Source organism: Styela clava, chromosome 11 (assembly GCF_964204865.1).
Source record: "Styela clava chromosome 11, kaStyClav1.hap1.2, whole genome shotgun sequence".
NCBI classification, from domain to species: domain Eukaryota; kingdom Metazoa; phylum Chordata; class Ascidiacea; order Stolidobranchia; family Styelidae; genus Styela; species Styela clava.
In genome coordinates this window covers 1,021,926-1,030,599 of record NC_135260.1, presented here as the reverse complement: position 1 = coordinate 1,030,599, position 8,674 = coordinate 1,021,926, and the positions used below count along the sequence as shown (strand labels likewise).

The 8,674-nt window shown below is 34.4% G+C and overlaps 1 long non-coding RNA gene across 1 annotated transcript; it reads right to left on the bottom strand.

Annotated features, from left to right (window-relative positions):
• LOC120342622 (uncharacterized) lies at positions 1 to 3,493 on the bottom strand. Its single transcript, XR_013479091.1, has 4 exons — positions 3,079 to 3,493; positions 1,879 to 1,999; positions 1,605 to 1,717; positions 1 to 346 (listed from the first exon to the last, which is right to left on the bottom strand). It is a non-coding gene; the product is annotated as an uncharacterized LOC120342622 (long non-coding RNA).
• Between the last annotated feature and the right edge of the window lie 5,181 nt (positions 3,494 to 8,674).

The following is an 8,674-nucleotide window of genomic DNA, read 5'->3' as shown; positions in this document are numbered from 1 at the left end:
CCATCTGTCCTGTTACAATTACTTGGAAAGTATGAAGTTGGTAGAAGAATATGTTGAATGCGGCAGATGTGGGAAAAGTCACTCGAAATGTGCATGCACTCTAAATGAAAAAAGAGGGAATCGTAATGAGAAAGTCAAGTTACGCCTTTTTGTTTTTTGAATGGGAATTCTCCATTTCGCAGAAGCAGTAGGTATGCTGTGATGAATGGCATTTGTGGTATTTGTAGATTGAAAATCCTGTAACAAGAGTCCATCACTGCCATTGCTTTTGTGTAATTAAAGTTTCCATTCGAACTGTGATCTAGTGGTAATAATCCAGAGTTCATCATTGAAATAGACTTACAATCTAAAAATACAAAAAAAAAAGATAAGATGAGTATGTCTTTTGCAGTAGAAAAGGGTCGCATGTTCGAACATATTCAATGAAAATGTTTCCAACTGAATTGGAGTCCTTGTACTGGACAAGTAATTTATGATAGTAATTTATAAAAGTGGTGAACAACACAGACTAGCTATTTTGTCAGTTTGTCTTCTTACCAAGGTCATATTGAAATAGACGAATTTTACTAAACTAAGTTATATCCCAATCCACTAGGGCTAGACATAAGTATTGGTTCTAACTTTTCATGATTTTAAAGCATAGACCAGGGGTGAGCAAACCGCGGCTCGCGAGCCACATGCTGCTCGCCAGACTTTTTGTGCGGCTCTTCTCGCTAACATAAATTAATATCCAAATTTCAACTAAGAGAAAAACTTCAATGTAAACTCTTTTAATTTATTAAAAGTCGTAAAGAAGTTTTCGTCAATGATTAGGACAAATGATGTTTTAGTATGAAAATTGCTGTAGCGTTGAATTTTGAATTTAAGTCAGTCAAGTCAGCAAATCTTTAGTCACAATGGTCAATGTTTATTGATGCGTCGGCGGTATTGCAGCTTGATTGCGGTTAGTTAGTCTAACTAAGTTACTGTGCGATATGTACTCAATTAAAAACGGAAGTACGAAGATGAAAACAGAGTTGTCAAGTCAGAATGGGAAGAACGTACGAATTTCCAGTCAGTAAATAAACTCCAGAATAAACTTTTGTGCTTAATCTGTCATAAGCTACTAAGTCAGAATAAAGTCAGCAATGTTAAACGGCACCATGAAACGAATCATGAAAACTTCTTACGAGACTACCCTCCTAAATCAGCTATAAGGAAACACAAATTAAATGAACTTAAATTGTGCATATATTTGAGTATAGCTGCTTTGTTTATCGATTTATTGTTATTAGACTCTTGTGTGAATTTATTTTCTGTTCATAGTATTTTGATAATATTATTAAATTCACAAATTCTGCGGCTCTTTCAAAGTTCTGACTTACAGCATGCGGCTTTATACTGAAAAATTGTGCCCACCCCTGACATAGACTATAGAGTGATATCATCATACATCTACATATAGGCTATATAGCGTCAAAAATTCAACAATATGTTTGTAATGGTGACATTATTTCATTCATTCTCAACACTGTATTTTACACCCAAATACAACGCACTAGATTTAAAAACATGTACCATTATTAGACTTGCATATATCAATTGTACAAAATAACAAGACCTACCTATCAGTTGTTCACTGCTCATCTGCTATATTTCTCCCATTTAGTTCCTCTGCTATTAGCTACTTGTGAGTTCCAATACTGTGATCATCTTCATTTTCAAGAAAATCAACATCCTGAATAGAAAGTTATTTTCAACAAAATGTTTGTAATGGTGAAATTATTTTATTCATTTTCGCACTGTATTTTACACCCATATACAACACACTAGATTTAAAAACATGTACCAATATCAGACTTGCATATTATATTTATTGCACAAAATAACAAGACTCACCTATGAGTTGTTCACTGCAGCACTGCTCATCTGCTATATTTCTCACATTTAGTTTCTCTGTTATCATCTACTTGTAAGACCCAATACTGTGATCATCTTCATTTTCAAGAATATCAACATTCTGAATAGAAAGTTATGTGCTCAGTAGGCTACTAACAAAATGTATGATAGCTGTTAAAATTGTGTAATTCCAAGTTAAGCACAAAAGAAAATAAATTGTTCCCGCTCGACCCACCAAACATGTTGTAAACAGATAAATAAGCCCAATAGCCTGTACACAGATATGCCAGAATCCTTTTGGCAAGTTTGGCAAATCAAAATTGGTTGATAGCTCCCGTTACTGGTACGAAGTTCAGAAGTTAGACTCGCAATATAAGTTACTGATACCGTTATATTTCTGTATTTATATAGTCTTATCGGATCTCCTGAAGTATGCGCCCGAAGTACTTCTAGTTCAGTAGTTGGCCTGGCTCAACAATATTTGCATATGTAATTTCTAACCCCCACATGACTACGTCATCTAAAAATTACATCACTGCGAAGTCGCAACAACGCAATAGGGCACTCCAAAGTATACGGATGGGTGCACAGACAATCATCCGAAGTCGAGCAAGCTATTTTTTCGTCGTGGAAACAATACCGATACAGCGATAAGAGATAGATAGCTGCACAGATGCCATTTCGGACGATCGTAACTATACTTTACAGCTTTAGCAAGCTCTATGACGCGATAGTGATGCAGTGATGTAATTTTCAGATGACGTAGTCATGTGGGGGTTGTGGGTCAGTGGTCACTACTCACTTTACGTTAGCAAACAAAGCTTGACAAGATCTGGAGTTTGGCAAATCAAAAGTAGACTAGTTGAGATAGAATACCGTAGCTCACGTTACTGGTACGAAGTTCAGAAGTTACGACTCGCGATATAAGTTACTGATAACGTTAAATTTTACCGGTATAGTCTAGTCTTATCTAGTACCTACTGGTCACTTAACGTTAGCAAACACAAGCTTTGGTTTGCTTGACTGGCAACGTTAGCTGACCGAAAATTTCCCAAATGCAATCTGAATCCACATGAACACTGTAATAGTAGAAGTGGATTGACTGATCGATTTTTTATTTATGGCTAGATCAAGGTACCGTACCGGTACTATAATTTCGCGTTTGTTTATCAGCATCAACTTAATAATTCGAAATCTTACCTGTACCAGCAAGCTTAAACCTCCAGACCTCTCCACACAATGTAAGTTTTCCACATATTGTAGCTTGAGGCAAGTTCAGCACAAATTGTGCCCACCCACTTATTCTATCTATTGAAAATTGGAGTTGAATACCCCACACAGTCTGTTATGCACAGAGTTTCATCAAAGCCTCGGCAGAGTGATAAGTCAAGTCAGCGCGCATAAAAATATTCGAAACGATTTCAGCCAATAGCGTCAAGCCTTCTCACACCGTCACAGTCACCTCGACATCACGTGGCATGACGCGTTCATGCATTTCCACCAAGTTTAGTGGAGAAAATGTTTGGTAACACGCCCTGTGAGTGCATTAACACCGTGTATATAAAATTATGCAACGAAATAAGGCGGAAAATTTATCACTACACCCCAATGGAGGGAGTGGAAATGGCAAATATCCTCTTTTTCTGTTAAGAGTGTGCCAAATGATAAATGACTCACCAGGCATGAGACAGATCTCCAAATGTTTAAATGTGAATTGTGAGTATTTTAACCTGCAATGTATGTGCGGATTCAAGCAAAATATCTTAGATGTGGAAAATCATGCATGTACAAATCGTGCTACAATATACAGATGTACTGAAGTAACATAAAATAAATAAACTAAATGGCATTGAAAATTACCACATTCAACTGTAGGGGTTTACGAGATAGTATGAAAAGAAGAAACGCCTCTCGATTATTCAATTTGCGAAAGCTCGGAATCATTTTTCTGCAAGAAACACACTGGACAAATGATATGAAGAGAGAAATAAACACATTCAAAGGGTATGAAATAATTGCAGCTAATTATACATCACAAAGTGCGGGGGTTGCAATATTAATATCAACAAGACTATCATACAAGAAAGTGTATCTATACTGTGATCCAAAAGGCCGGTATATTTTTCTTCAAATGGAAATTGAAGAAAAAAACATAATGCTTGTTAACTTGTATGGTCCAAGCAAAGATGATACAGAGGTTTTTCTCGAATTATTGCAAAAAATAGAAGAGAGAGATATTTCTGAATTAATACTTGAGGGAGATTTTAACACAGTGATGAATAATAAACTAGATAAAAGAGGTGGACAAGCAGTACATAAAACAAAAATGGTAAAAACCTGATTAACTGTATTGCTGAAGAAATTGGAATAATTGATATATTTAGAGAGCTGAACCCTGGATTGAAAGAATATACCAGAGAACAATATATTCCAATAGTTGCTTCCAGATTAGATTTTTTTCTTATATATGCTTCACTTCTTACATATACAATAGATAGTAAGCATGAAGCAAGTATTCAATCGGATCATCAGATGGCTAGTTTTTCAATAGATTGGAAAACAGATAATCGTGGTCCAGGATACTGGAAATTTAACAACTGTTTATTAATGGATTAAAATCATAAAGAATTGATACACCAGATAATAGAACAAACTATGAAACATCATGCTCATACATATGTTGAACCAACAACAATGTGGGATACAATGAAATGTATTATCAGAGGGTACACGATTCAATATGCTTCATGAAAGAAAGGAGAAAACCAGGAAAAGCGAGAAAATCTTGAAATCGACATTAAAAAGCTGGAGGATATGCCAACAAAAACTAGTGAAGAAATAAGCAGATTGAACATAAATAAAGAGAAATTTGAAAGCCTTGTTGTTCAAGATGCCCAGGGAGCTATGGTTCGAAGCAGAATCAAGCAAGCCAAATATGGAGGCAAATGTAATGAATATTTTTTGAAAAAAGAAAAGTACAATGTGAACGAAAATGGTATCAATTTATTACATTACAATGGAGAGCAAATCAAAGATCCACAAAAGATAGCAAATATGGCCTCTGAGTATTATAAAGATTTATCAACTCCAAAAACTATTTCAAAAACAGAAGATATAAGAGCATACTTATGTACTGTGCAGACAACAAAACTTACAGAGGAAGAAAAACAACAAAGTGAAGGCTTATTAACTTTGAGGGAATGCGAAAACGCCCTGAAAGAAATGAGACAAATACCAGTCCCGAGGGAAGATGGTTATACAGTGGAATTTTACAAAGAATTCTGGGAACATCTTAAAGAAGTGCTACTCAATTCATACAATTATTCTGTAGAAACCGGGAAAATGAGCAAATCACACTCGAGAGGAGTTATAAAGCTTCTTCCGAAACAAGGAAAAAATCTGAATTACATTGAAAACTACTGACTAATTACATTATTGAATGTGGACTATAAAATTGCATCCAAAAGCATAGTTAATAGACTGAAAAATGTAATACAAAAATTGATTCACCATGATCAAAAAGGTTTTATCAAAAGAAGGTATGTATATTGGTTAAAATGTGAGACTATTTTTTAATATCAGAGATGAATTGAAATATAGGGGCCTCTCTGGAACTGCACTAAACTTAGATATAGAAAAGCTTATGATTCTGTTTCATGGGATTATCTTTTTGAAGTATTGAAATTTATTAATTTTGATCATATCTTTATCAAGTGGGTCAAAACATTGTATTACCAAAGTCAAAGTACTGTTATCAATAGGTTTGAGGCAAGGAAGGTTGTAGTCTCTCACCATATATTTTTTATTAATAATAGAGATATTAGCATGTAAAATTCGACAAAACCATGACATAAAAGGAATTTGTCTTGGAAACACAGTAATTAAAATTTCCTTGCTTGCAGATGATGCAACAGTGTATTCTGATGGCTCAGAAAAAAGCATCAAAACGATATTTTATGAAACCGATATTCTCTATTCCATGTCTGGATGCAAAATTAAAATTAATAATATGATTAATATGGGTTAATATGATAGATATTGAATCATTTTTCATTGATCTTAAATTGAGATGTGTTAAATTTTTAGTAAATGATGAATTTGATGCTTCGTGGAAATCTATAGAATTATTTTTCCTATATTTATATATAGGAAATCAAAAAATCATGTTGTCGGTTTCACACACAAATCGTTATGGTTAATCGTTGTTGTTGCCGTCTGTCATATCCAACGTCTATCTTATCGAAGAAAAATCCCTTCATTTTAATTTTCAATCCTGAAAGATGGAAGAGGTATGGCTAGGCTTTCCCATCCGGCTTTAGGCGAGACAGTCCCGGTTTTCAACGGCTTGTCCCGGCGTCCCGCACGGTCAGCCAAAAGTCCCGATTTAGCGTTCAGCCAATCAACATGGTACACGAACATAACCAATTTAACATGTTCTCGATACTGCTGTTGCCGTGTGTCGCACCGATAGCCTACTTACTGATGGTGAACCGTGAATGGCCATATAAAATACCAAAAATAGCGTATAATTTTCAATTCTATTAACTATGTAGATATAACATATTTAAAAACGGTTTGGTATTTCAACTGAATTTACTGGATAATTCATCAAATACATTTTTCCTTTGGTCATACATCAAAACCGTACGTTCATTAAACTTGGAATAAGTGGGCAAATCTTAAAATACCAAAAAATGATTTTACGCCCTCTTTTGGATTTTTCCCGGAATTTTCAAAAAAATATCGTGTTTGAAAGGACGATATCTCAAAAACCGCCAATAAAGGCAGTACTACGACACATTCGGAGAAAAGCAGATCCCTATAGATTTAATTTCATTATGTCAGAACAGTAGCAGCACGTTTTGACTTGGCCATATATAATAACCAAACATAGCGTGTATTCAAAATTTTATAAACAATGCAGACGTAACATATTTGAAAACCGTTTGATATTTAAACTAAATTTACTAGATGATTTATCGAACATTTTTTTCTCTTGGACATACATGTATAATGTACGATCATTAAACTTGGAATAAGTTGCGAAAGTATGAAATACCAAAAACCAAGTTACGTCCTCTTGTGGATTATCTTCAAAATTTCAAAAAATTATCGTATTTGAAATAGCGATTTCACAAAAATCGCCAATAAAGGCAGCACTACGACACATTCGGAGAAAAGCACATACCTTATAAATTCGATTTCAATATGTCAGAACAGTAGCAGCACGTTTTGACCAAACATAGCGTATAATTTTCAATTTTATTACCATTGTAGATGTAACATATTTAAAAACGGTTTGGTATTCCAACTAAATTTACCAGATAATTTATCAAACAAATTTTTCTCTCGGACATACATATATACTGTACGTCCATTAAACTTGGAATGAGTTGCGAAAAGTATGAAATAACAAAAAAATCATTTTAAGCCCTCTCGTTGGTTATTTTCAAATTTTCGAAAAATTATCGTTTTCGAAATAGCGATTTCTCAAAAACCGCCAATGAAGGCAGCACTACGACATATTTGGAGAAAAGCACATACCTTATAGATACGATTTATTTTATGTCAGAACAGTAGCAGCACGTATTGAGTTGGCCATATATAATACCAAACATAGCGTATAATTTTCAATTTTATTAACTATGTAGATATAAACATATTTAAAAACGGTTTGGTATTTCAACTGAATTTACTGGATAATTCATCAAATACCTTTTTTTTTCTTGGTCATACATCAAAACCGTACGTTCATTAAACTTGGAAGAAGTGGGCAAATCTCAAAATAACAAAAAAAAGATTTTACGCCCTCTTGTGGATTTTTTCCGGAATTTTTGAAAAAATATCGTGTTGGAAAGGGCGATTTCTCAAAAATGGCCAATAAAGGCAGCACTACGACACATTCGAAGAAAAGCAGGTACCTTATAGATTTAATTTCATTATGTCAGAACAGTAGCAGCACGTTTTGACTTGGCCATATATAATACCAAACATAGCGTGTATTCAAAATTTTATAAACAATGCAGACGTAACATATTTAAAAACCGTTTGATATTTCAACTAAATTTACTAGATTATTTATCAAACATTTTTTTCTCTTGGACATACATATATACTGTACGATCATTAAACTTGGAATAAGTTGCGGAAAGTATAAAATACCAAAAACCAAGTTACGTCCTCTCGTGGATTATCTTCAAAATTTCAAAAAATTATCGTATTTGAAATAGCGATTTCACAAAAACCGCTAAGTGTTAAGTTAAACTGTTAAGTGCGCGCGAGGTCTACCAAACCTGATGAGGGTTCTGACTTTGACTGAAGTCCCGGGCGCAGATACGAGAATCTATTGATGACGATGGCGAGCGGAGGTGCGAACAAGTTCCCGGCTGGGAATTACGCTGCAGTAACGCCTATAGGATTGAATTTTGCGAAATCAAGAAAGAGAATATTCTCAACAACATTAAATAAAAAAGAAAGACCATGTTGCATGGAAATAAAGTATGTTGCGGGATTTGGTAAACCATATGATATTGATAATCGAAAAGTAGTGAAGCATGCAATTTTACAATGCTTGAAATTGGAAGAATTGGAGGCACTTGTGGAAAGAAGGTCGAATGTATTTTAAGTAACTGCAAAGTGTAGAGGAGATATTTTGAAATTAGATTCGTACATTATGCCAGGAGGAATGAAAAACGTTCAAGGAAGACTTCTTTTGTCAAATTCTTCAAAAGTTATTCTACGTGGGGTACCCGGCATATACAGAGAACCAGATATAAACAATATTATTATAGCACTT